The sequence below is a fragment of the Oryctolagus cuniculus genome, chromosome 9 (assembly GCF_051225735.1).
Source record: "Oryctolagus cuniculus isolate XC-2025 breed Fujian yellow rabbit chromosome 9, ASM5122573v1, whole genome shotgun sequence".
Taxonomy (NCBI): Eukaryota; Metazoa; Chordata; class Mammalia; order Lagomorpha; family Leporidae; genus Oryctolagus; species Oryctolagus cuniculus.
Genome location: NC_142875.1, coordinates 32,246,645 through 32,274,249, shown reverse-complemented (window position 1 = coordinate 32,274,249; position 27,605 = coordinate 32,246,645). Strand labels below are relative to the sequence as shown.

Below are 27,605 nucleotides of genomic sequence, written 5' to 3'. Positions count from 1 at the left end.
TAAAAATTTGATCACATACTCTGACAAGTTATTTTACAAATTTCAAGAGAGAATAGCCCAAGGAGGTTGAGCCATACTGACTTGCATGCCTCTAAAAGCTTTTTAAGAAATTCAAAATAAAGCAATGACACATTAGGGAGACTGCTTTGGCAAGTTCCTGGGTCTTTCCCATTTTTTCTACAACAACTTTATTAAGATATAATTCACCTACCATGATATTTCCCCCAGTACTATTCCCAGAGTTGTGTAATCAATACAATCAATCTTAGAAAATTTTCATCACAGTAAAAAGAAGCCCTGTAAGTGTTAGCAATCATTGCCCATTTCTTGCCAACCCTTCTCCAGCCCCAGGCAGCCAGTAATCTACTTTCTGTCCCTCCAGACTTGTCTGCTCCAAAAGAGACTGCAAGTGGGATTTGTCCATTGTGTTAGATATTCGATAGAAATGTTACCACAGATGAAATTATCACAAAATCACCAACTTGAGTTAAATGATCTGCTGTGCATGAAGTGTTCTGTAAGGCATATAGAAGTTTCAGCCCAATTAGGGACTTAGGTTGAAAGGAAGTGATAATTACTATAAAAGCAAGACACAATGCTATGATAGATGTGTCCCACCCAGCCTTGCTCTCTGTAGCTGGCAGGCCTCGTCTTCACTCTCAAAGCTGATACTCATCAGAAATTACCCAAGATATGATTTCTCATTTATGATCAATGTCCTGAATCATTTATTGGAACCCCATCAGTTTCTAATTTCCTCAGATCCTGAACTTTCTAATGTTCTTCTGTTTGTAGTCTCAGAATATTTTGAATCTCATGGCAGGAGTGGATAGCTGCCTCTCCAAATACTTGTATATGTTTTTCTCATCTATCTTAATAATAGAAGTCTCAGTTTTCAACTGGATACATGGCCCTTACTATGACTTGAATGTGATTTGGTTCCCATATTCATGCAGGACTTTAAACTATAAAGGTACCAGGAAGGTATACATTTAATCCAGTTATGGAGTTTAGGAGGTAGGCTTAGTGAGAGGTCCTTAGGAAGTGGGAACTACAAGGCAATTTTGAGAAGACAGTTGGTTATAAAGCCTGAGTAGATACTGCATTTCTCTCTACTTTCTGGCTTATGTGTGATTCTTTCCCCCACACGTTCCCTGTCATTGCCTTCTGCCCAACCTCACCAGATAGGGGATAAATGTACCCAACAACTGACTGTGGACTTGACCTTCGGAAGCATAAACCCAAACTAACCTCTTCCCTTAATAAAGTTAGTTGCCACAGGTAATTCATTATAGTCATGAAAACTGACTAGGACAACCCCCTGATAGTTTCCCTGGCACCTGTGTGTAGCTCTGTGACTAAGTTCTGACCAATTATATGATGTATACAGTTACAAGTATGTGTTCTTAAGGGGTAGGGACATGCATGTTTTTCTTTAAAAAAGATTTATTTATTTATTTGAAAGTCAGAGATACACACAGAGAGAAGGAGAGGCAGACAGAGAGAGAGAGAGAGAGGGAGAGGGAGAGGGAGAGGGAGAGGGAGAGGGAGAGGTCTTCCATCCACTGGTTCACTCCCAAATTGGCCACAATGGCCGGAGCTATGCTGATCTGAAGCCAGGAGCCAGGAGCTTCTTCCAGGTCTCCCACACAGGTGCAGGGGCCCAAAGACTTGAATCATCTTTTACTGCCCTCCCAGGCCATAACAGAGAGCTGGATCAGAAGTGGAGCAGCTGGGACTTGAACCGGTACCCATGTGGGATGCTGGCACTGAAGGTGGCATCTGTACCCCCTATACCACAGGGCTGCCCCCGTGTATGTTTTTAATCCTCTTCATCTCAGATGTGAGTCCAACAGCCATCACTAGCCAGCTTCAGTAGTAAAGATTAGGCAGCCACTCCTGATGTGGACCACATGCTGCTTTAACTCATGGCAGAAAACAGAAGAGCAAGGGGGCACGTGGAAGAGACAAACACTGTCATGATAACTAGTTCAGTCCCAGAAGAGTGAGAAATAACTCCTGTGAGATGGCATTAATTTATTCATGACAGTTCCAATCCCACGATCCAAACTGTCCTTGGTAGGCCCCAACTATAAAGAGTACTGCATTAAAGAATTAAGCTTCAGTATGAGTATTTGTGGGGACAAACCAAGTGCAAATCATATCAAAAGCAGTCACCTATAAATCAGGAAGAGGGGGCCTAGCACTGTGGTGTAGCGGGTAAAGCCACTGCCTGCAGTGCTGGCATCCCATATGGGCACCGATTCGAGTCCTGGCTGCTCCATTTCCCATCCAGCTCTCTGCTGTGGCCTAGGAAAGCAATAGAAAATGGCCCAAGTCCTTGGGTCCCTGCACCCATATGGGAGACATGGAAGAGGTTCCAGGCTCCTGGATTTGGATCGGCACAGTTCCAGCTGTTGTGGCCAATTGAGGAGTAAACCAGCAGATGGAAGACCTCTCTGTCTCTCTTTGTCTCCCTCTCCTTCTCTCTGTGTGTATCTCTGACTTTCAAATAAATAAACAAATCTTTAAAAAAATAAATCAATCAATCAGGAAGAAGGCTCCCTCCAAAACATGAATGGACAGGCACCCAACATCCTAAACCATAAGGAGTGATTTCTGCTATGTAAGCCACCCAGTCCTTTATATTTGTTTTGACAGGAGACGAGTACCCTCTCTTGTCACCTGTTTTGTGCCAGCCATCTTGGTCTCTATTCTTTTTTGAAATACATTTGGGTTTCCTGGCCCTAAGTTTCCTCTGCCTACCATGATTTTCTCTTAGCGTTCTCAAAATTAGGTATGGCTCATTTTTCTTTTCTTTTCAGTTTATTTAAGAGGTAGAGAGACAGACACAGAGCTTCCAACTCCTGGTTCACACACCATCTGCCTGCAACAGCCAGGGCTGAATGATGGCTGCAGCCAGGAGCCTAGGAGACAATCCATGTCTTCCATACAGGTTGAAGGTTACTTGAGCCATCACTGCTGCCTACCAGGACTCAAGCTAGCAGGAAGCTGGAGTTAGGAGACACAGCTGGGTGTTGGAGCCAGGTCCTCCAATACAGGATGGGGATATCAACCACTAGGCTAAATGCCCATCCATGGCTCATCTTTCTAGTGTTGATGCAAATGATTCCTTCTCAGACAGGCCCACCCTGAGCATCCCATGTAAAGGAGCCTCCAGATACTTTTTACTTCATTAGCTTTTTTATTTTATCCATTTATCACTATCTGAGATTCTTTTGACCACGCCTCTCACCAGACCAGCAGCTTCTTGAGACAAAGGATCTTTACTTTCACTGCTCTTTCATCTCTACTTAGAACAGGACCTGCACCACAGCAGGTTCTTAGCAAACATGTGTTAAACGAATTAATTAAGGGAAAGTGAGTGTTTGTGGGAGGAAAAGTGATGACAGTGGGAGAACTAATAGCACTTCCTTAGAAAAGAAATTGATGAGGAAAAATAAATCGAACAACAACCAAAAGGTAAAAATGAGATAAGGAGATACTGGATGTTAGATTTTAATAGTTTGGGATCCGCAAATCTTTTCAAATGTTATACCATTTGATATAAAATTCCAGGAGTTGCCTTGGATACTCTGAATCTTAATCAGGATCATCTCAGCTGGGCTCATGGATGCTAGCATAAGAGTTTCTAGAGTGTGATCAGTGACAGCTGTATCTTCCTAGAGAGCATTTCATGATGAAGTTTGCCTTGCACATAACATTGCCACCTCTCCAGCCATTACATAAAACTCCCCCCTTTAGATGGACTACAGTGAAAGTAATAGTCGGTACTGAAAGTACCTTAAAATTTTTTAAGTTGGGCAGGGCTGTGCAGGAAAAACACAAAACTGAAAAACTGCCTTAAGAATCTATTTCCTACCATAAAGTTTTTCCAGATACAACCAACTTTGCTAGGTTTCAACCTTAATCATAATTAAAAGATCATTATTAAAATTTCTCAGGATTCACATTGTGCTCATAGCCTGCAAAGTAAATTATGTCTCTGTGTGGGTGCAGGACCTTGAAATAAAAGAGATTCATGGATCAGATACCACTATTCTGTTCAATTAGTGCCAAAGGATAAGGAAACACGTGTTCTCAGAGTCACTCCTCTCTGACCTTCAAATATGCAGGGTGCTGAAGCCCCTGGAGGCTGTCCAACTTCCTACCTGATAGATTACACTGGAATGGTGTCCCGTTTTGCCAATGGCCCCTAGGAAACATTACTTTAGAGATATTTTCCCACTTGATCTGAGTTTGCTCCAAGGACTAAAATCCTCACGTCCTGAGCCACATGTCATGTGCAAGCTCTCTGACTACTCGCCCAGAAAACTCTAAGGAATCGTTATTCCGTGCCTCCTACCATCTGCAAGCCTGTGGAATTCAGGTGCCCACAGGAAGGAGCAGAGAGGTGTTTCCAGCCTGACCGTATCAGCCGTCTCACCACAAGAACCTTCTGTTTTGGCTGAGGTCCTGCTATCAGACGCAGGCTGTTCTTTATGGCCAAATGTGAGTTTAACGCGTCTGGTTTACATTCTGCTGGTGAAGTGTTTCTCTCATTCACAGGCTCCTCGCCTTATACCGATGGCTTGGCTGCTTTGTATGCATGTTTGCTTTTTAAGAGGAGGTAGGGTGGGGGGACTTTGGGGACCGTGAAACAACTCTGAGAGTTTAAATTTAGTGAAATTAACGATTGCAAAGAGAATGGCAGGGAGTGAGAGTGCGGCAGAGAGAATCAAGAGTAGGATCAGTGACATCAGTACGTGGGAGGTGATTAAATAACAAGATGAGTGGAGGGTGGCAGTATTAATGGAAATTTCTTGGTGAATTAGCGAGGATTTTAAGAACAGCCCTTTTCTCATATTTGTGAGGTGTGGGTTGCTGTAAGCTATAGTACTGCACCAAAGAACTTGGTAGGGAGGAAAATAGTTTGAAAATTTCCCTTAGAATCCAGTCCACTGGACTTCTGAAAGCAGCCTCAGTATGTAAGATAGACTTGCATGGCTGCAGTTACAGAGGTGTAGGAAAAGGAATGACTTCAGTTACTGGAAACTATATTTGCATTGGACAACATCATTATTTGAACTGGATGGTGGGAGGAAAGGTGCATCTTAACTTTATCAAACGCCTTTGTAAATGTAATCCTGAATTCCTCCACTCCAGGGCATTTTGTTTGTGGATACAGGACGATTGATAATATTTTTAAACACATTTTAAAAATTACCTTTAAGCTTCTTAAGTATTCTAAGGATATTCTTAAGCTCCTTAAAAATTCCAAGAATAATTTGTTTGCATGTCAAAGACTGACACCTGCTATGTTCTGTTGTTGATTAGTTAAAGAAAAGGCAATTTAACCATAAAGCCTGCTATAGAAACATGTTTCACTATTCTTGTCTTGTGTGCATAAAGGAATCAGAAATGCATTTAATAAAATGTTTTCCCCTCAGAGAGTCAGACAGGCTGGGGTGTGCCGTCTACCTCTCCAAGTAGCTCATATTCTGAGGTTACTTTCTCCGGGATACAGAAATCATTTTGCTCAAGTTTCTAAGGTAGGATTTCTGAAGATTACTCAGACACAGGTAAATGAAACATCCTCCTGAGATAAAATGAACCTTAAGGAGCTTCCTTTCCTATGTTTTCCTTCCTTTCCTGTTCTGTTAGAATGGGAGGCAGTTGTGAAAATGGCACACCACCAGGGCTAGCTCAGATGTGACCACGCCCCTGCTCACTAACTTGCAGGAAGCACCCTAGCTCACTCACAGGCGCATCACGTGTCAATCTCATAAGGAGGGTGTGCTGGAGTTTGAGCGTAGGAGTGGGCATGGAGGCGTTTCCGTTCTATTTTGGTTTCTCCTACTGACTGGCTGCTCAGCTGTTCATGAGTCATCCTAACCTCAAATCTGTAATTAAAACAGGAATAATGATACCTATTTTCTTTCCCTTATATTTCAGAATTATTCATGTTTCTGAAATACACGTGAAAATTAGTCAAGGTGAGATGTAAGGAAAAGTACAATGCAATTGTTCTTAGGACATGATAAGTATGTTTTTATCACTTAAATTTCGAAGAGTCTCTGTACTGAAAAGTTATGAGAAGGATCAAATTTGACAAAGTATTTACTTGGTAAGTTAGATCAAGAATACACATGGTTTTTAAAAAATGTGTGGCATTATAACTTATTCAGACATTTATTTAATAACATTCTATTGAGCATCCTAATGCCGAATCAGACATTAATGACAGCACTATGACCACACATGTAAGACAATAAGTGACTCCAGGTAACTGCATACACAGACCGGTGGTATTTGTGGGATTTGTACTTTAATATCATCTACACTAACTCCTAAAGCAGTTGTTAAGAGATTTAGAAAGAAAGAATTGAACTTAATATGAAGAAAAGGTTCACTTTTACCTTCGATGTGTTTTCTACAGCTTGTCATCTTACTTTAGTTGTTCTTTTTCTAAGTTTGCGCATTTAATGCTCTATTTAATATCTATTTATATTCTCATATTTAGAGATAAAAGCATTCAAGGACACCATTGATCTCTGTGTATATTTTTGTCCATATTCCATATGCTGCTTTTATAATATAATACTGTCAATATTATATAATAGATGCTTAATAGTTATAACTTTTGTTAGATGATATTAAAATTTGTAAATGCTGACAAGCCTGTGCTTTGATTTTTGCTCAGTATCCAGCTAGCTTACAAAAGCATAGCAATCTCTTTTGTCTTTGTCATAGAGTTCAAGTTCAACCTATGGATGGTTATATAGTTTACCTCCAGGCTAGGAAATGCTTTTACAGAAGCTCTATTTAGTTCCTCCTAGTCCAACCACACGTCACCTTCTACCATATTAAGCAGGCTTTACTGCAGGATCCTACAGATTCTGCCAAAGTGAACAGTCTTTACAACAGGCCATCCAAACAATGAAAACAGATTTATTTAGTTGGGTTTAGGGAACAAAAAAGACATAGAACTAAATATCTGCCCTTTATTCTCTCATGTAAGGTCCACGAGAGGATAATCTCCTGAATTTGCATTCTTTTCCTTGGGATGGAGGTGATATTATTGGCTTCTCTTAGACGTGAGCTGTTATATGGCTTCTTCTATTTCCTGTCCTGGGGAAAGATGAAAAAGCAACATTGCACATTGCGTGCATAGGCAGCAGCATCCAAACACTCTGGCCGAGATCCCAAATGTCTCACCTCACTGTGCTCTGAATGGGCCTTAGATCTTTCATCATGTTGCCATGCTCATCCATAGCTGCCTCCTCACTGGTTCCTCTCTCCTAATGTCAGACCAGAATTTTCTCTCTTCGAATTTTATTTTCTGTACCAAAGATTCATTCAGAGAAGAGTGAGATTCTAGTTATAATTCTTGTCATCTTAACAGCTTTAGCTCACTGGGGAGAAATAGAATTAAAAATAGATTATTCTCCTAGCTAGATTGTGCTGACCAATGCATGATGTTACTTTTTATTCATGTTATATTTTAAGCCAACATACTTACCATCTGAAGCTTAAACACACTCTATAGAATACTTCCTCTTCTTTTGCTAAGGGATAAGTGACATAATGATAGTTTGTGTAAAATCCAGATTCATGAGTAGACATTCTCTTTTCCTTTCTTATCACTCAAACTAACATAATGGGGGAAAAGGCTAGAAATCTGTATAAGAATTTGAGTAAAATCAGACTTCTTACTTTTAATCTTACTTTTTAATTCTGTACTTCTAATTTCTAAGATTTTTCATATTCCTTTGAGTGATCTTTTTGTTCTCTTCTCAGCTTCATTGTTCTTATCACACGAATGCTCCTTGCTAAAACTGTAAGCATTTCTCCTTAGCCAATTTTCTCAATACTTCATTTATATCCCATCAACAGGACCCACTGAATTATAGTTGTTGGGAAAGAGCACTATTTTAGTAGTCCCTTCAGATCATCATCAATTAACCTTGCTAGCCTTGTTCTCACATGGCAAATAAGCTCCTTACCTGTCCCCAAGACCAAGTGCTCACCTTTTTCACCACAGTGAGTATCTGACCTATTTAGCCATCATTGAGTATTTACCTCAATAACTTACTCAGCTTTTTTATTCTATTCTTTTATCTTCATTTCTCTTATCCTTTCTCTTCCCTATTGGCATCCCCTTCATTAGTTCAGTGGCTGTTTTCCCTCCATCAGGCCACACAACCTGATGTCACCTGATGTCTTGCCCCAATCTCTTACCTCTCACCTGCTTCCATTGTCTCCATACCTGTAGACTCCCAGACTTTCTCCTGAGAGATCACCTGTTACCTCTTTTAGGATGACCCCTTATGTCAATAGCCTAAGATGTGGTCTATCACCTGACATTGTACTCTTTTAGGAAATTGGAAACTGCTTAGAATACTTATCAACTATCTTTAACATAATCTTAACTTTTACATATTTTTTTACATTTAAACAAAATTTATTCTTTTTTCATTATAAAATTTTTCAAACTTAGATAGTAGAGAGAATAGTGTAACAAATCTTATATACATCAATAATTATGATTCAATAATTATTAACTCATGATCTATCTTGTGTTACCTATAACCTTTTATTCTGACTAATTTTTCACCCTTTCTTTTATTTCAGAGTCAACTCCAGGCATCCTATTATTTTATTTATATTTCAGTATGCATTTATGATACAGTTTAAAAATATAACCGCCTTACCATTAGCACACCTAAAGATACTATCAATACTTTCTTAATATTAACTTTCCAGCTAACTATCCAAATTTACCCCATTGTCTAATGTATTTTTTATTGTTTGTTCAAATTAAAATCCCAAAGTGAGCACACATATTCTTTTGTTATCTTTTCAATGTTTTAATGGAAAACTCCATTACATATTATTTTTGAGAATACTTTATTGGGGAATTCCAAGCTGCAGGAAAAGAGGTAAATATGGAAAGGTTCTAAATGTGTCTTCTTCTAATTGGAAAATAAGCAGAAAATATTGGTGATGTAGGAATATTTAAATAAATAATAGTAAATCATTTGATGGAACTTAAGGACACCAGTATAATTGTGTTTTTATTCTGCAAGACATTGGCATAGGCAGATACTTCTTGGAAAAGGCCTCAGAAGCACAGGCAAGCAAAGTTAAAATTGACAAATGGGAGTACATCAAGCTGAGAAGATTCTGAACTACAAAAGAAACACTCAGCAAAGTGAAGAGGCAACTGATAGAATGGGAGAAAATATTTGCAAACCATGCAAGTGATAAAGGATTAATATCCAGAATCATAAAAAATCAAGAAATTGAACAACAACAAAATGAACAATCCAGTTAAGAAATGGGCAAAGGACTTAAATTTGCATTTTTCAAGAGAGGAAATTCAAAAGGCCAACAGACACTTGAGAAAATGCTCAGGATCACTAGCCATCAGGGAAATGCAAATCAAAACTATGATGAGGTTTCACCTCACTCCAGTTAGAATGGCTCTCATACAGAAATCAACAAATGACAAATGCAGGCAAGGGTGTGGGGAAAAAGTTACCCTGGTCCAGTGTTGGTGGGAATGTAAACTGGTGCAGTCACTGTGGAAAACAGTATCCAGATACCACAGAAATCTGAATACAGGCCTACCATATGATCCAGCTATTGCACTCCTGGGAATTTACCCAAACTAAAAGATATCAGCATATAAAAGAATTATCTGTACCCCCATGTTCACTGCAGCACAATTCACAACAGCTAAGATATGGGATTAACACAGATGTCCATCAGCTGTTGACTGGATAAAGAAATTATGTTATATATACATTATGGAGTACTACCCAGTTGTAAAAACAAAATGAAATCCTGTCTTTTGCAACAAGATGGATGCAACTGGAAACCATTATACTTAATTAAATAAGCCATTCCCAAAAAGATAGATACCATATGTTTTCCCTTATTTGAGGTAGCTAATAGAGTATCTAAAATGTAATGTATTGGAGTGAAATAGACATTTTGAGATTCAATGATTTTTTATATCCCTTGTCTCTTCCATTGAGGAACAGTGTTTTTTTTTTTTCCTCTTCATACTATTTGTTGAACTCTTTTACTAAGTGTTGGGTTAATATATAATCATTAAGTAAACTGAAAATATTTCTTTGTGAAAATTAAGAATGAGAATGTGAGAGGGAGGAGGAGGAAGGGTTGGAGGGTAGGCAGGAGGGTGGGAGGGAAGTGTCACTATGTTTCTAAATCTGTATATATGAAATACATGAAACTTGTATAACAAAATTTAAAAATAATAATAAATAATAAAAATAAAAATTATGTTTCTAAAAGGAAATAATTGTCACAATATGGAATCATCTTTACACAATTGTGATGTTTTTTCAAATAAGATTTAATAGCTAAGTTTTAGAGTTTAACAATCACAAAGGCTAAGACTCAGAAGAAAAGAAGCAATATAAATGTGAGTGGTTGTTCATTTCCTGAATTATCTTCAGTGATGATGCTGGTAAGAGTCTATAAGATGCCCCCAATGATGGCTACTACCTGCAATTCACACTTTGGTATAGTTTCTTCTTGAGGGCAAACTGTATATTTTTCTAATCAACGGACAATGTCCTCTTTCATAGTGACGTTTCAAAAATGTGACTTCCATCCTACTAACAGACATTCTCCAACACCTTCTTGCCCTTCAAGCATGGGTAAATGAGCTGTCATCTGGGAGAAGTCTACTTGGTAAGAACTAAGGGAAGCCTCCAGTCAATAGCCAGCAAGGAACAGAGAGTCTTGGTCTAATGACCTGCAGGAAATGAATGCTGCCTAAAATTACCGATTGAGTTTGGAAATGGTCCTTCCTCCATCAGGCCTTCAGGTAAGACCACAATCTTTGACTGGAGCTTTATAGGAGAACATGAAGCAAAGAGTACCCAGTTATACTGTGCCGAGGTACCTGGCCCTCAGAAACTGGGAGATAATAGAAGTGTGTTGTGCTAAGCTGCTAAGTTTTGAAATTACACATTTTGTTAGTTAGCAATAACTTACCAGCACATTAAGCTATTTGTATAACATAGTAGTAAGCTTCTTTTTAAAAGGACATTCAAATAAATTTGAAATGATAAGGAACTTTGTAAGTGTCTCCCATCCTGGAAAAATGGGAGAAGGAGTATATGGGTGCCATGACTGCATAGCATAAAATATGTGCATAAGCTCATAGGTGTAAGGGACCATTGTGGCTATTTTGCATTTAGGTTTTTACCTCTTATGCTGTTCCAGAACAAGGATCTGGAAAGTGATCAAGGAAGTGGAACACTCATCTTGGAATAACAAACCCATCATCAATACATTTGAGATAGGAACTCTCTAATTTGCAAAAGAACCATCATAAATATATTTGGGGAAGAATATACCCTAAATATATTTGGGAAAGGAAATCTTAGGATTTCCTCCCCAGGAAGGAAACTAGTATCCCATAACAGATGCTGGAATTAAAGTGCTCTAATGTTGACCACTCACTATTATCTGAGAGGGCCACACAGGAAAGTCTTTCAGAGAGGAGTGGGACACTCCTGTGGGACACACCTTCAGGAGCTCACCTGAGGTTGGACTTCAGGAATCGTAGACTGTGGTGGAGTAGGGAAGGAATTGTTAACCAACTCTTTAACTAGCCTCACAAGAATAATTTGAGGAGGAGTAAGAAATTGCATGCAGGTGAGCATATCTGTATGGCTTTGTAGGTCAGCGTTTTCCAAAACCTGGCATTCTGAGCTTTAAAAATTATGTATGTGTCTCTGGGTCCAGTAGGAGCTCAAGGAAGAGAACTCAGACAAGTGGCTGAGTATACCAGTCAAGAAAAGGGAGGAGGCTCTTGTCCTCTGATAAATTTATTATTTCTCTTCTTTCTACTTCCCGCCCCTCCATTTTCTATCCCATGTCATTTCTCCATCCAACTGAACATTGGCCAGTTCCTGGAGCTGTGTCCACCCCACCATCTGACCCTACTGTGGAGATGAATCCATTTCCCAGTGGACACTCTCGTCTCTTTCATTCTGCCATTTGGCCTCATGTTTTGAAACATAATCACATGGACCACCCAGTAGAAGAAAAATAACTGAAGCAACTATTTCTAAAGACATTATTTGAAATCTGGAGAACAATTTGTACTAATGTATGAAACAGATGCAAAATACACACTATTAGTAGTGTATGTGCCTGAGTCACCAACATTTAGAATACTTCCTTTCAGGAAGAAATAGGGAGGCAGAGAGTAAAGTTATATTCTTAGAATCATACTTATGAAATTCATGAAATCTGTTCTCTTTATATTGATAAATAAAAATGTAAAAAATTTCCTTTCAGCAGTTGTCAGTATGGGAAAAATGCACCACATGCAGAAGTGTGTGAAGGACAAACAGTCACAGATTAATAATTGGATACTCTCAGAGTCCCATCAGGGGTAAAAAGCAAAAGTTATAGATACAAATCTCATTATTACAGATCCGAATGCCCTAAGGGCTGATTCTGAGGCCAGAGTGCTGTTTAGGGCATTTATCATTCTATGAGTCCGCTGTATATCCTGCTTCCCATGTTGGATTGTTCTCTCCTTTTTAATTCTATCATTTATCATTAGCAGACACTGGTCTTATTTATGTGATCCCTTTGACATTTAATTGCATCTTTATGATCAATTATGAACTTAAATTGATCACTTTAACTAGTAAGATGGCATTGGCACATGCCACCTTGATGGGATTTGGAGTCCCCTGGCGTGTTTCTAGCTGTACCATTAGGGGTAAGTCCAAGGGAGCATGTGCCGAAGTGTACATCACTTCCCTCTCTTATTCCCACTCTTGTTTTTAACAGGGATAAATTTTCAGTGAAAAAAAAGAATAATTGTGTGTTAATTAAAGAATTCAACCAATGGTATTAAGTAGAAAAAGAAAATACTAAAAAGAATAAAATAGTAAGCAGTTCCTCGAGAGTCATCACAAGGGCTGTTCAAGTCATTATTTCTTGTAATGTCAGTTTCACTTCTACAGGTTTCCTTTTAGGTCTTCAGTTAGTTGTCACAGATCAGGGAGAACATATGATATTTGTCCCTTTGGGACTGGCTTATTTCACTCAGCATGATGTTTTCCAAATTCCTCCATTTTGCTGCAAATGACCAGATTTCATTTTTTTTTTGACTGCTGTGTAGTATTCTAGAGAGTACATATCCCATAATTTCTTTATCCAGTCTTCTGTTGATGGGCATTTAGGTTGCCCATGAGAGTTTTTCAGGCATGGAAAGCCAAGACACTGCGGGGGGGGGGGGGGGAACCAAACACCTAAATGAAAGATCTCCGTGAGTGAGATCCCAGTGGAAAGAATGGACCATCGGCCGGTGCCGCGGCTCACTAGGTTAATCCTTCGCCTTGCAGTGCCGGCAAACCGGGTTCTAGTCCTGGTCGGGGCGCTGGATTCTGTCCTAGTTGCTCCTCTTCCAGGCCAGCTCTCTGCTGTGGCCCGGGAGTGCAGTGGAGGATGGCCCAAGTCCTTGGGCCCTGCACACCATGGGAGACCAGGAGAAGTACCTGGCTCCTGCCATCGGATCAGCGCGGTGTGCCGGCTGCAGCGCACCAGCCGCGGCGGCCATTGGAGGGTGAACCAACGGCAAAGGAAGACCTTTCTTTCTGTCTCTCTCTCTCACTGTCCACTCTGCCTGTCAAAAAAAAAAAAAAAAAAGACAATTAAAAATAAATCTTAATGAAGAATGGGATGGGAGAGGGAGTAGGAGGTAGGGTGGTTTGTGGGTGGGAGGGTGGTTATGGGGGGAAAACTGCTATAATCCAAAAGTTTTACTTTTGAAATTTATATTTATTAAATAAGAGTTTTCTTAAAAAAAAAGAGAGAATACATATATATGTACCCCCATAAAAACAAAACAAAACAAATCTCATTATTACAAACATTTGCTTCTAAATTACATATGTGAAATTTTTTTTCCTATTGGTTCTGTATCAGTCAGCTTGGGCTACCATAACAAAATATTATAGAGTAGGCAACTTAAAAGATAGAAATTTCTTTATCCAGTCTATCGTTGATGGGCATTTAGGTTGGTTCCAGGTCTTAGCTATTGTGAATTGAGCTGCAATAAACATTAGGCTGCAGACCTCTTTTTTATTTGCCAATTTAAATTCCTTTGGGTAAATTCCAAGGAGTGGGATGGCTGGGTCGAACAGTAGGGTTATATTCAGGTTTCTGAGGAATCTCCAGACTGACTTCCATAGTGGCTTGACCAGTTTGCATTCCCACCAACAGTGGGTTAGTGTCCCTTTTTCCCCACATCCTCGCCAGCATCTGTTGTTGGTAGATTTCTGCATGTGAGCCATTCTAACTGAGGTGAGGTGAAACCTCATTGTGGTTTTGATTTGCATTTCCCTGATTGCTAATGACGTTGAACATTTTTTCATGTGCCTGTTGGCCATTTGGATTTCCTCTTTTGAAAAATGTCTATTGAGGTCCTTGGCCCATCTCTTACGTGGGTTGTTGGTTTTGTTTTTGTGGAGTTTCTTGATCTCTTTGTAGATTCTGGTTATTAACCCTTTATCTGTTGCATAGTTTGCAAATATTTTTTCCCATTCTGTCGGTTGTCTCTTCACTCTCCTGACTGTTTCTTTTGCAGTACAGAAACTTCTCAATTTGATGCAATCCCAATAGTTGATTTTGGCTTTGACTGCCTGTGCCTCCCGGGTCTTTTCCAGAAATTCTTTGCCTGTGCCAATATCTTGAAGGGTTTCTCCAATGTTCTCTAGTAACTTGATGGTGTCAGGTCGTAGATTTAGGTCTTTAATCCATGTTGAGTGGATTTTTGTGTAAGGTGTAAGGTAGGGGTCTTGCTTCATGATTCTGCACGTGGAAATCCAATTTTCCCAGCACCATTTATTGAATAGACTGTCCTTGCTCCAGGAATTAGTTTTAGATCCTTGATCAAATATAAGTTGGCTGTAGATGTTTGGGTTGATTTCTGGTGTTTCAATTCTGTTCCATTGGTCTATCCATCTGTTTCTGTACCAGTACCATGCTGTTTTAATTACAACTGCCCTGTAGTATGTCCTGAAATCTGGTATTGTGATGCCTCCGGCTTTGTTTTTGTTGTACAAGATTGCTTTAGCTATTCGAGGTCTCTTGTGCCTCCATATAAATTTCAGCACCATTTTTTCCAGATCTGAGAAGAAGGTCTTCGGTATCTTGATTGGTATTGCATTGAATCTGTAAATTGCTTTTGGGAGAATGGACATTTTGATGATATTGATTCTTCCAATCCATGAGCATGGAAGATTTTTCCATTTCTTGGTATCCTCTTCTATTTCTTTCTTTAAGGTTTTGTAATTTTCATCGTAGAGATCTTTAACGTCTTTGGTTAAGTTTATTCCAAGGTATTTGATTGTTTTTGTAGCTATTGTGAATGGGATTGATCTTAGAAGTTCTTCCTCAGCCATGGCATTGTCTGTGTATACAAAGGCTGTTGATTTGTACTCTTTAGAATACTATACCGCAGTAAGAAACAACGAAATCCAGTCATTTGCAACAAAATGGAGGAATCTGGAACACATCATGCTGAGTGAAATAAGCCAGTCCCAAAGGGACAAATACCATATGTTCTCCCTGATCGGTGACGACTGACTGAACACCAAGAGGGAAACCTGTTGGAGTGAGGTGGACACTATGGGAAATGGTGGCTTGATCAGCATAGCCCTGACTGTTAATGAACAACTTAATACATTATCCCTCTTAGTAGTTTTTTTATCTGTTCTACTTAATATGACTGGTTTAGATCTGTAATTGATGCACAGTTATTCTTAAGTGTTGAAAATTAACTGAAATGTGATCCCTGTTGAACATGGTGGTGGGAATGGGAGAGGGAAGGGATGTATAATTTGGGACATGCTCAGGCTGACTTGCCCCAAGTGGTGGAGTTGGAAGCATACCAGGGGATTCCAATTCAATCCCATCGAGGTGGCATGTACCAATGCCATCTCACTGTTCCAGGTGATCAGTTTCAGTTCACAGTTGGTCATGGTGAAGGGACTGGGAGTCAAAGGGAGCACATAGACAAGTCTAGTACCTGCTAACGCTAACTGATGGAGTAAATAAAGGGGAGAGTGATCCAACATGGGAAGTGAGATACTCAGCAGACTCATAGAATGGCAGATGTCCTAAATAGCACTCTGGCCTCAGAATCAGCCCTAAAGGCATTCAAAGCTGGCTGAAGAGCTCATGAGAGTATTTCAGGCATGGAAAGCCAAGACACTCTGGTAAAAGATCTCTGTGAGTGAGATCCCAGTGGAAAGAACAGGTCATCAAAGAAGGAGGTACCTTTCTCTGAAGGGAGGAGAGAACCTCCACTTTGACTATGACCTTGTCTAAACAAGATAAGAGTCGGAGAACTCAGAGGGCTTCCATAGCCTTGGAAACTCATGACTGGAGCAGAGGGAGATTACTGATGCCATAGACAGGAGTGTCAATTGGTAAAGTCAACAACAGGAGTCACTGTGCACTTACTCCTCATGTAGGATCTCTATCCTTAATGTGCTGTGCATTGAGATTTAATGCTATAACGAGTACTCAAACAATATATTTCACTTTGTGTTTCTATGGGGGTGCAAACTGTTGAAATCCTTACTTAATGCATACTAAACTGATCCTCTGTAAAAAGAAAAAAAAAAAAAAGAAATTATCAATTCCCAACTTGACTCTCACTGGGATTAAACATGACAATAGGTCTGCTCTGATTTCATCATCATTAAAAGAAAATCATCTATTATTTTTCACTTTATGTTTCTGTGTGGGAGCAAACTGTTGAAATCCATACTTAATGTATACTAAGCTGATCTTCTGTATATTAAGATAATCGAAAATGAATCTTGATGTGAATGGAAGGGGAGAGGGAGTGGGAAAGGGGAGGGTTGTGGGTGGGAGGGACGGTATGGGGGGGAAGCCATTGTAATCCATAAGTCGTACTTTGGAAAATTATATGCATTAAATAAAAGTTTAAAAAAAAAGATAGAAATTTACTTTATCACAATTGTGGAGGCTGGAATTATGAGATCAAGGTGACACTATAGTTGGGTTCTGATGGGGTCTCTTTCTAGCTTGTAGATGGCTGCTCTCTCATTGTATCCTCACGTAGCAAAGAGAGGAAGAGGAAGAGAGAGAGGAAAGATAAGGAGAAGAAGAAAGAGAGAGTGGGGGATTGAGGGAGAGAGAGAAAACTTCCCAGTGGCTCTTCTTATAAGACAGCAATCCTTACACCAAGACCCCAAACTCGGGACTTCATATAACCCTTACTATCTCCCAAATCCCATCAACAAATGAATTTGGGGAAACACAAACATTCAATTCCAGCAAGCTCATTGACCCCATATGTATTTTTTTCACACTGTTTTAATTATATGTTTTCTAGAGAGAAGGTCAGGCTCTCTTATGGAGTGTCTTCTAAGTGTCACATACTTTTGTCCATCTAATGAATGGTTTCTGGTGATAAAATTACATTCAAACTTTTAGCTTAAAGGAACATGGAAGCAAAACCATGTAGATTGTATTAACATTATACCTTTTAAAACAGTTTGTATTTTAAATAATATTGATAACAAATGCTGCAGCAGAGGCACAGAGGTGGAGTCAAATATGGCTTTAAGTACAATAAAATGCATTTTGCACATACTAAGAACTGGTAAGCTACACTGACTGGCAAATCCTAGTTACCTTATATACGAAAACTTACGTCGAGTGGCCTGAAATAAGGTCATTATACCCTGATTCTTTCACAACCTTCTTCTTTTCTCTATAACAAGTGCTCACTATTATGGGAAGAATGCCTGCCTTTTCTTTGCAGCCTTGCAAAGCTTTAAGGAAGCAGGGATTTTAATCACACACTTTTCTTGCTTGCACTTCTGACTTCTCTAAGTTGGCAACAGAATTTTAAGTTCATCTCAGAGATAGCATCGCTTTTTAACCTTGGACAGTTTAAAAGTCTCTACCAGGGCATTTCTAGGCATTTTATTGCTTCATTCCTTTATTCTCACATCAAGGACAAGTGGATTTAAGCCAGAAAAACAAAATTAGAGCAAAGTCTTTACTCTATTTCCAGATCAGCTAAACCAATTAATACAATTTAATTAAAACTTATTTTCTTTCTTTTCTGTGGAAGGGTCTCTGAGCGCAGCCAGCTGCATTTAACTCTTACAGGGACATTTTCAGAGAGAAGCAGACAACATGTGAAACTATTAATTGATTTCACATTAAGTTTCCTATGTGGGATTCTGGCAAATTGCCTCTTGAAATTATATACTTTTTTAATCTAGAAAAGGAGAAAGTTAACTTCATTCTCACCTTTTTCCTGGGGATTGAGTGCAATAGTAGTACCTATGCTTACAATAGACTACTCATATTTCACAGGTCTCAACCAATTCATTTGAACAAATGCAAAGTTGAGCTACTGTGAGGAATATTGCTTAATCATGTCACAACGTGTTTTAACCTCAAATTGGAGTAAAAGTTCCTTATAGTTGGAGTAGGTGTTTAGCCTAGGGTTGATAGTCCCACACCCTACATAGGAGCCACTGAGTTTGAGGTCCAGCTCCAGTTCCTGACTCCCACTCCCTGCTAATAACAGGCCCTGGGAAATAGTGGTGATGGTTCAAGTAATCATGTTCCTGTCATCCACTTGGGAGTTTTGGATTGAGTTCCTGGCCTCCAGCTTCAGCTTCTCCTTGTCCTAGCATCACTGGAATTCAGAAAGGGAACCAGCAGACGGATGCTCTGTTTCTCTCAGTCTCTCTTCTTCTCAAATAAACAAAATTGTAAAAGGTTCACAATAGTAATGATTCCCAATTTCCACCTTGTAAGATTTCCATGAGCAGTCCTTTAAATTATACAGGTGGTGTTGGCAAAACAATTAATTTGAACACAAGAGAAATCCAACAGGAGCTTCCCTCTTCACTTGGATCCCCACACTCAGGTTGAGTTTACGGTAGTCCCTATTGGGATTCAGCCTGTTGTCTGGACAGAGTTCAAGCTCCTTTCTCTAAAGTACACAGTTGTAACTTATTTTATTGCTCTTTTCCACTCCTCTTTACCCATCCCTAGTCCATGAAATCTTTACTGAAACAAGGGCTGAATGAGTTGCAATTTGTATCACTTGGAACTGGGTTTGGCTTCAAGCAACAGAAACTTCCAAACGGAGCTTTAAATAATTAGAGACTTAGCTTTGCTCATGTAGAAGTCTGGAGATGGTCAAGAAGGGTCTTACAGCAGTCATGGACACCACAAGGGAGCCAGATTCTGCTTGTTTCTTTACTGCAAAGCTGATGGGTGACCTTCAACTTGTGGGTGCAAGAGAGTCCTAGAAACTCCACATATCTTATCCATATTTCAGGTGGGAAGAAGGCAAGAGAGAAGGAGAAACAACAAAAATCTAACATAAAAAGAGTCTGAACTATTTTCGAAAGTTTTCTAGGAAGCTCAATCTAGTGAATTTTTTTATGCTTCTTTTGTTTTTCAGCTAAGTAAAGGGAAGCTGGAAATAGGAGCAATTCATGTGACACAAAAATTCACCCAAGTGAAAGTGAGTTTCTTAATAGTGAAAAAGAAAATGAAAACATATGTGAGAGGGCTTCAAAAACTTCATGGAAAAGTCACATTATCTTTTAATTCCTCTTTTTCAAAAAAACTTTTTGAGGCTCTCTCATATTTGGTAGGTTATTAGTTATCCCTACTACAACCTTCCTCTTTGGCTACCCGACATCTATATACACATTTTTCTAATGTTTGTCCCTTAAGTTAATATTGTAAATGAAATGGAGATGTTTTATTTTGTCTTGATAAGTGAGGTGAGAGTTACTAGTGTTCAGTGTATAGGTTCTAGTGGTGTTAATGGTCCTGGAACATGTAGAATAACTCCTAAACAACACAGATTTTTGTCATCCAGATTCCCATTATAGGCCCCTCTCAAACATAGAAATACTACTTGTCTGAAAGATTAGATCCTAAATTTATAATTAGTCCTCCTTCAGGTCAAATCATGAATTTCTGAGACTGCTAACTTTTACCTCATGCAATGACTCTTTGTCTAGTAATCTAATCTACTTGCAAAACATCCAGTATACAATGATTGGATATTAGTTACAATGAAACATCACATTTGGAAAAAGTTAAGTCAATAGTTACCTCGCCTATCAGTTCCTACTGAAAGGAATAGCTATAGCTCTTCACAAAATTCAGCTCTCCATTGACCAACCTGGTAGCCACAGTTTGGGTACCTTGAAAAAAATCTCCCTGGCCTACAAGGAGTCTACTCAGGTGAGCATTGGGATATGAGCGTATTTTGTGACTTGCACGTGCTCCTGAGTCCACGGATTTCTTTGGGGGGGTGGAATAGTCACAGGAAGAAGTTATCCTGTCCTGGATTTTTGTAGTGTTGTTGTTTAGAGCTTACCAGGCTTCCTTGCTATTTGCTCCAGCTGATGTTCTGAATACCTATAACCAAGGAACCTGTGTGAATATGTTTTTTTTTTTTAAAGATTTACTTACTTATTTGAAAGTCAGACTTACACACAGAGAGAAGGAGAGGCAGAGAGAGAGATAGAGACCTCTTCCATCCACTGGTTCACTCCCCAATTGGCTACAACCGCCAGAGCTATGCCGATCTGAAGCCAGAAGCCAGGAGCTTCTTCAGGGTCTCCCACACGGGTGCAGGAGCCCAAGGACTTGGGCCATCTTCCACTGCTTTCCCAGATCATAGCAGAGAGCTGGATTGGAAGTGGAGCAGCTGGGACTTGAACTGGCACTCTTATGGGATTCCAGCGCTGCTGGTGGTGTCTTTACCTGCTATGCCACAGCATCAGACCCATGAATAGTTTTATACATTACAGTCTTTTCTCTGCTGTCTCCTGTGACGTGATCCTTTTCCTAAATTCCTCCTGGTCATTGCCTTGAGATAATTGAAATAACTGTATGGAAATACAAACATCTAACAGGACATTTTCCCTGATGATCACTACCTATATTTGGCAGGGAAGGCTATTGAAAGGGAATGAAGAAGATTCAAGGTGTAGACTTATAACTGTGTCCTCCAAGAGATTTTCTGTGTAAAACAGAGAAGAACTTAAACAGTTCACTACCCTGGGTGTCCTAAGCCTGCTGTGGTGTTTGAAGATTCAGATAAATATGACAGGATCTCCTCCTCCGAGATGATGAAAAGTCTATTCCACCTTACAACTTAGCTAATATACTGATGAATTTGTGGGTGCCTTGTGTTTCTGGTAGACACTCTAGATTTAATTTCTTTCCTTTGAATTCTAAATTCCCATTCTTCATCTGAAGATCCCACACTATTGATCTGAGTCCAACTAAAAGAACACCATTCAGTCTTGTTCTAGTATTCCTCTTTCCTAAAGATGTTCCAAGATCTTTTCTACCAGAAACTTGGCTCTGATTATCAATGCCTTCAGAGTTCCCATCCACAGTTGCATTGCTTTTGTGTTTCCTCGGTGCTGCCTTCATCTACCGGTAAGCTATCTTGCGCATTTAAAAACTGCTGGTATGTTTTCAGAGAGAGAAATTTGATCCTTTATTTATTTCACTCCAAATCATCCTGATCATGTCCAGGGCCCTTTTTCCCTTTATAACCAAGGTGATTGTGAATATGTTTTTCTAAATGAGAGTGTTTGATCTCTGAAGATTTCAACTTTTCTTAAAAAATAGTTATCTATTTATCTGAAAATGAGAATCACAAGGAGAGAGGGAAACAGAGAGACAGAGAGATCCTCCATCTGCTGGTTCATTCCTCAAATGGCCATAATAGCCAGGTCTGGGCCAAGATGAAGCCAGGAGCCAGAAGTTTCCTCTAGGTCTCTCACATTGGTGCAGGGGCTCAAACATTTGGGACATCCTCTACTGCTTTCCCAGGCACCTTAGCAGGAAGCCGGATCAGAAGAGGAGCATACAGGACTCAACCGGCATCCATATAGGATACTGGTGTTGGCTTTACCAGCTATACCATAGCACTGGTTCCTGAATATTTCAATTTTTAATTAGTTTTTAAATTTGCTTTCCTGGGGCCAGCTCTTCAGTGCAGCAGGTTAACTCCCTGGCCTGAAGTGCCGGCATCCTATTTGGGCACTGATTTGAGAACCGACTGCTCCCAGCTGTGGGCTGGGAGTGCAGTAGAAGATGGCCCAAGTCCTTGGGCACCTGCACCCACGTGGGATACCAGGAAGAAGCTCCTGGCTCCTGGCTTCAGTTGGGCACAGCTCCAGCCATTGCAGCCATGTGGAGAGTGAACTATCAGATGGAAGACTTCTCTCTCTCTCTCTGTCTCTCCTCTCTCTGTGTAACTCTGAGTTTCAAATAAATAAATAAATCTTTAAAAAATAAATAAATTTTCTTTCTTCCATTTTGCAAATCCTCCAGTACAACTACAAAGTTATTAGAAAGATTACTTGATATGACAGATATAAATGTGACTGATATATCATATGTATTTAGTAAAAATTTATCTTATTTTTAAAAATTGGGCATATATAAAACTGAATTAATGGGCAGTTCTGACCATGTCCCTCCACAGCTTAATTATTCAACAATATCCCTTTGCCACTGACTAGATCTAGAATCTCAGCAAGACAGCTCCTAATCTGGTGTGTGCCTAGTTTTCAAGTTCCATCTCCCACTACTTCCCCAAAAAGGATCCTAGGCTTTCACAGTGCCAGAGAGAGGCAGACACAAAGAGAGAGGTCCTCCAACTGCTGATTCACTCCTCAATGGCCACAATGGCCAAAATGTCCAGAGCTGGGCAGGTTCAAAGCCAGGAGCAAAGAGCTTCTTCTGTATCTCCTATGCTGGTACAGGGGCCCAAGCACTTGGAACATCTTCTGCTGCTTCCCTAGGTCTTCAGCAGGTAGCTGTATCAGAAGTGGAGCAGCCAGGACTCCAATTGGCACCCATATGGGAAGCCAGTGCCACAGCAGATATTTAGCCTGCTGCACCACAGCACTGGCCCAGCCACACATCTATTTTTTTTAAAAAAGTTATTATTTGTTTCAAGAGAAGAGGCTGTGTACTCTTAATCTTTGTATCTTTAGCCCATTGGAAAATGGCTGTTACTTACTAAATTTTCAATAAGTGTTTCTTGAATGAGTGAATCATGAATAACTAAGTGAATGATGAAAACTTGGAATGAATTGAAGTTGCTTCAGTTATTTGATTCCAATTTAAATATGCCTGTATACACATTCACACACATACACACACTCACACACACACACACACACATAGACGCACACATCCAACAAATTTTGCTCTTTTCCTAAATGCAAAATATTTGGTGCTGGTTGGATGAAAAAAAAAATAATCTATTCCATATTAATTTACATTCCTTAATTTTTTATTGAATTTCTTTCTTTAGATAATATTCTCAAATCTTATGGGCTTAATAGGACTTCTTAAAATTTTACCATATTGCCTGATGATAGCTGAGACAGAAGGAGAATCCAGCAACATGCAACAAATATTAAACAAGCATTTGATTCTAGTGTAAGAAAAGAGGTTAGAAAAATGTATTCCCAGAATACATATCATGTTTTCTACTTAGGTATTCTTCAGCATTACGCAATTAACAAATTCCCACAACAGCATTTATAAAGCAAATTACTTCAAATCAACCCACTTATTTCTATTGATTTAATTTTCTTCATGTGTTCTGAGTATTTACATTATTATCCAAATGCTGCATTCTTAGTATACAAAACTCAAACTTTAAAGAAATAGAGAGCCACAAAATATTTCACTACATGCTGCTTCCTAAATACAAGGTTGCTATATACAGATTCCAAATTAGAGTCAAATTAGAGTTAATAAAATTGTCGCTAAGAATATAGCATGTTTGCCTGGTTACCAGATGCTGACAAAGATAGCTGGGAAAATAGCTGCTCTACTTAGAACCTGTATGAACTGAGAAGAATTTTAAAATGATAACTAGAAGAAAAAAATAGTTGAGTGCAGGTTTAGACTTTTAGAATAGTATTATTTGGTATCGGGTTTTTTTTCTTAAGATGGCCATGGTTTGAAAATATTTAACAGGTTGAGGGGAAAATCCAGTAAAATGAAATGATTGTAGAAATGGAGATTGATGGGAGGAATACCTCTAATAGAAGTGAAATGAGATTTATCACTATATAAAGTTTTAGCCTCTATAAAATATTGAAAATCATCACATCTCCCCCTCACCAAGCAAATTTAAAAATATACAGCCAGAAGTTAAATAACTTGATTATATTTATTCTGTTAACTTTAATTTTAATTGTGAATCTCAACTTACATGTTGGTTGAGGTGGTGAGGGGATTTAAGGAGCCACCTAGTCCTGAATATTCTTGGTATAGGGTCCACAGCAGAAAACAGAACTCTCTTAAGTATTTGTCTCCCTTTCAATTTCTTCTTATCCACTTTTCTCAAGACACTGACAGTATTGGTGAATGGATGAATGAAGAATGAATAAACATATGCTTCTCACACATAATTTCAGTCTGTCTTCAAAGCAGCCCTAACATAATCCTGCATTATAAATGAGGAATTGAGAATCAAAGAAAATAATTATGTGTTCTCAGCTCATGAGCTCAGAGTTGGAGTCCAGATTTGTAACCAAGTGTTGAACTCCTGGTGTTGATCAGCTTCTCTTATCTTCAATGTTTTAATGTAATATTACTCTGCCCTTAATGTTGTAGAGGAGAGACAATATTTAAGGCTTGTACTTTAATATTTTAAAATAATTCATGTATCTTTACATTTAAAATGTTTAACTTTTCAAATAACTAAAGAATCAACAAGTTTGCAGGATACCCAAAGAAATGGAGAACTTCGTCCAAGACTCTAGCAGTTGGTACAGAAAGCAAACCAGTGAAAATGTAAGACACATTCTCATCTTCAATGAGTTGTTATCGCTTAATCATCAAGTAAAAAGATTCATGCAGAAGAAATAACAGCAAATAAATGTGATCTTCTGTTAAATGATACCAAACAAAACACTCTATTAGTTCTCAAGAGGGAGACTACCTTGTGGGTGTCTTATGGCATTCTTGCAGAAGAGAAATCTTGAAAGCTGAATGGGATTAGGAGAAATATAGCATCACAATAGAAAACTCACAACCTCCAAGGGAGAGAAATCATCTCAAGGGGGCCAATTAACAGTACAGCAATGGAAAGACTCTGATTTAACTAGATTGAGTGTTCATGTCCTAGAGAGTACTGGCTGAGACATGGCTGTGGAGGGCCTAGAAAGTTGCATAGATACTGAATGTCAAGTCTCCTTCCAAAATTCTGCGGTCTTTGCACTCTTGATATGATTGCTATTATATATAATTATAGATAACACTCAGTTCCCATGTTATGACCTTAGGATCATCAAAAGTGCTCTTTCAGGCCGGCGCTGCGGCTCACTAGGTTAATCCTCCACCTTGCAGCGCCAGCACACCGGGTTCTAGTCCCGGTCAGGGCGCCGGATTCTGTCCCGGTTGCCCCTCTTCCAGGCCAGCTCTCTGCTATGGCCAGGGAGTACAGAGGAGGATGGCCCAAGTCCTTGGGCCCTGCACACCGTGGGAGACCAGGATAAGTACCTGGCTCCTGTCATCGGATCAGTGAGGTGTGCCGGCCGCGGCGGCCATTGGAGGGTGAACCAACGGCAAAAAGGAAGACCTTTCTCTCTGTCTCTCTCTCTCACTGTCCACTCTGCCTGTCAAAAAAAAACAAAAAAAGTGCTCTTTCAAATAACTCTTGGGGCAGGTTTTATGAGGCAAACAGCTTATACAATTTGGGGAATGCTTTTAAGGAAATAAATATTAAATTGGAAACTAAAAATGAATTACAGAAGTAAATATTTAAAATGAAGAAAACCACAAGTCGTATATTTTTGAAAGTTGATGAATACCTCAAACATTGTAAAATTCAGAAAAGTAACAAATCATTTTTATTAACTGAGAGCTTTCTTTCTTTCTTTCTTTCTTTCTCTTTTTCTTTCTTTCCTTTTTTATTTGAGAGGTGGAGTTACAGAGAGAGAGGTCTTCCATTCACTGGTTCACTCTCCAAATGGCTACAACTGCCAGAACTGGGCTGACCTGAAGCCAGGAGCTTCCTCTGGGTGGCCTGACCTACTTCTACAATATATTTTCTTCAACTTTTGTTACATTTATTTATTTAATTTTTATTTTAAAGGCAGAGAGACAGAGAGATAGATAGATAGATCTCCCATCTACTGGTTCACTCTTTAAGGCTTGAAACAGCCAAGGCAAGACCAGGCCAAAGCCAGAAGTCAGGAATTCAATCCAGATCTCCCTTTTGGGTGGTAGGAACCCAAGTACTTGAACCATCTCCTGTAACCTCCTAGAGTGCTCATTTGCAGGAAAGCTGGATTTGGGAGCCAAGCCAGGACTTAAACCCTGGTGCACCAATATGTGATTTAGGCCCCTTTGGGTAGTTCAAGTGCCTGCTCCTTAGGATAAAATTTTTTCCTATACTGTTGGGCTGCATGTTTTTTGATTGCTGTTTCACCTGCTGAACATTGTGTAGTATTTTCTATAGCAGTCTCTGAAAGATAGTTCAGTCATTCTTCCTATCTGGTTGATCAAAACTTTTTTAAAAAATTATCTACACTTTTGTATTGTTTGTTTCAGTTGCATAGCCTTGTATTAGTAAGATTACTTAATATTTAGGTTCATGTCAATTTGAGAACTCTCAAATTTCTGTCATATATGAGATGTAGGATTAGAGAGCATTTCAGCTTTTCTTGCGCAGTGACTTAAGTCAAGATACAAGATACAAATGAACAGGCACAGTAGGCAGTAAGGGTGTTCCTACACTAGCACAGATAACAATAACTTAACTAGACATGGAAGTACAAACAATGGCACTATGTCTAAAATTTGACTTCCCCTTAGTCTGATCCCTTAAATGCTACTACCACAAATGAGAAGGGTAAGTGTCATACACATGATGATACAATGGTCAAGATGCCACATGGAAGGCCCACATCTCATTTCAGAGTGTCTGGATTTAAATCGTGGCTCCACTTCCAGTCCCAGCTTCCTGCTAATGTGCACCCTGGAAGGAAGCAGGGGATGGTTCAAATAGTTCAGTCCCTGCTACCTATGTGGGAATCCCAGATTGAGTTCCAGGCTCCGTCTTCAGCCTGGCCCAGTCCCACCTTTTGTGGTCATGTGGGGAGTGAACTAGTGTGTAGGAGATTGTCTCTCTCTCCCTTTTTCAAGTTAATAAATAAAAAAATTTAAGAATCAAAATAACAATATAAAAAACGTGATAGGTGATGATGGAATAGAAAAGAACAGCTAACTCATCTTAAAAACATACTTTTGCAGGCTGGCGCTGTGGCTCAGTGGGTTAAAGCCCTGGCCTGAAGTGCCGGTATCCTGTATGGGCACTGGTTCTAGTCCTGGCTGCTCCTCTTCCCATCCAGCTCTCTGCTATGGCCTGGGAAAGCAGTAGAAGATGGCCCATGTCCTTGGGCCCCTGCACCCACATGGGAGACCTGGAAGAAGCTCCTGGCTCCTGGCTTCGGATTGGCACAGCTTCA

General features: G+C 39.5%; 1 long non-coding RNA gene across 1 annotated transcript in view; it reads left to right on the top strand.

The window, feature by feature from the left end:
- Positions 1 to 4,336: 4,336 nt before the first annotated feature.
- The window catches only part of LOC149124538 (uncharacterized), a 33,976-nt gene continuing 10,707 nt past the window's right edge, over positions 4,337 to 27,605 (top strand). Inside the window, exons 1-3 of the long non-coding RNA XR_016213729.1 lie at positions 4,337 to 4,512; positions 5,956 to 5,996; positions 10,687 to 10,861. This is a non-coding gene — a long non-coding RNA (uncharacterized LOC149124538). The remainder of the gene's footprint in view (positions 4,513 to 5,955; positions 5,997 to 10,686; positions 10,862 to 27,605) is intronic.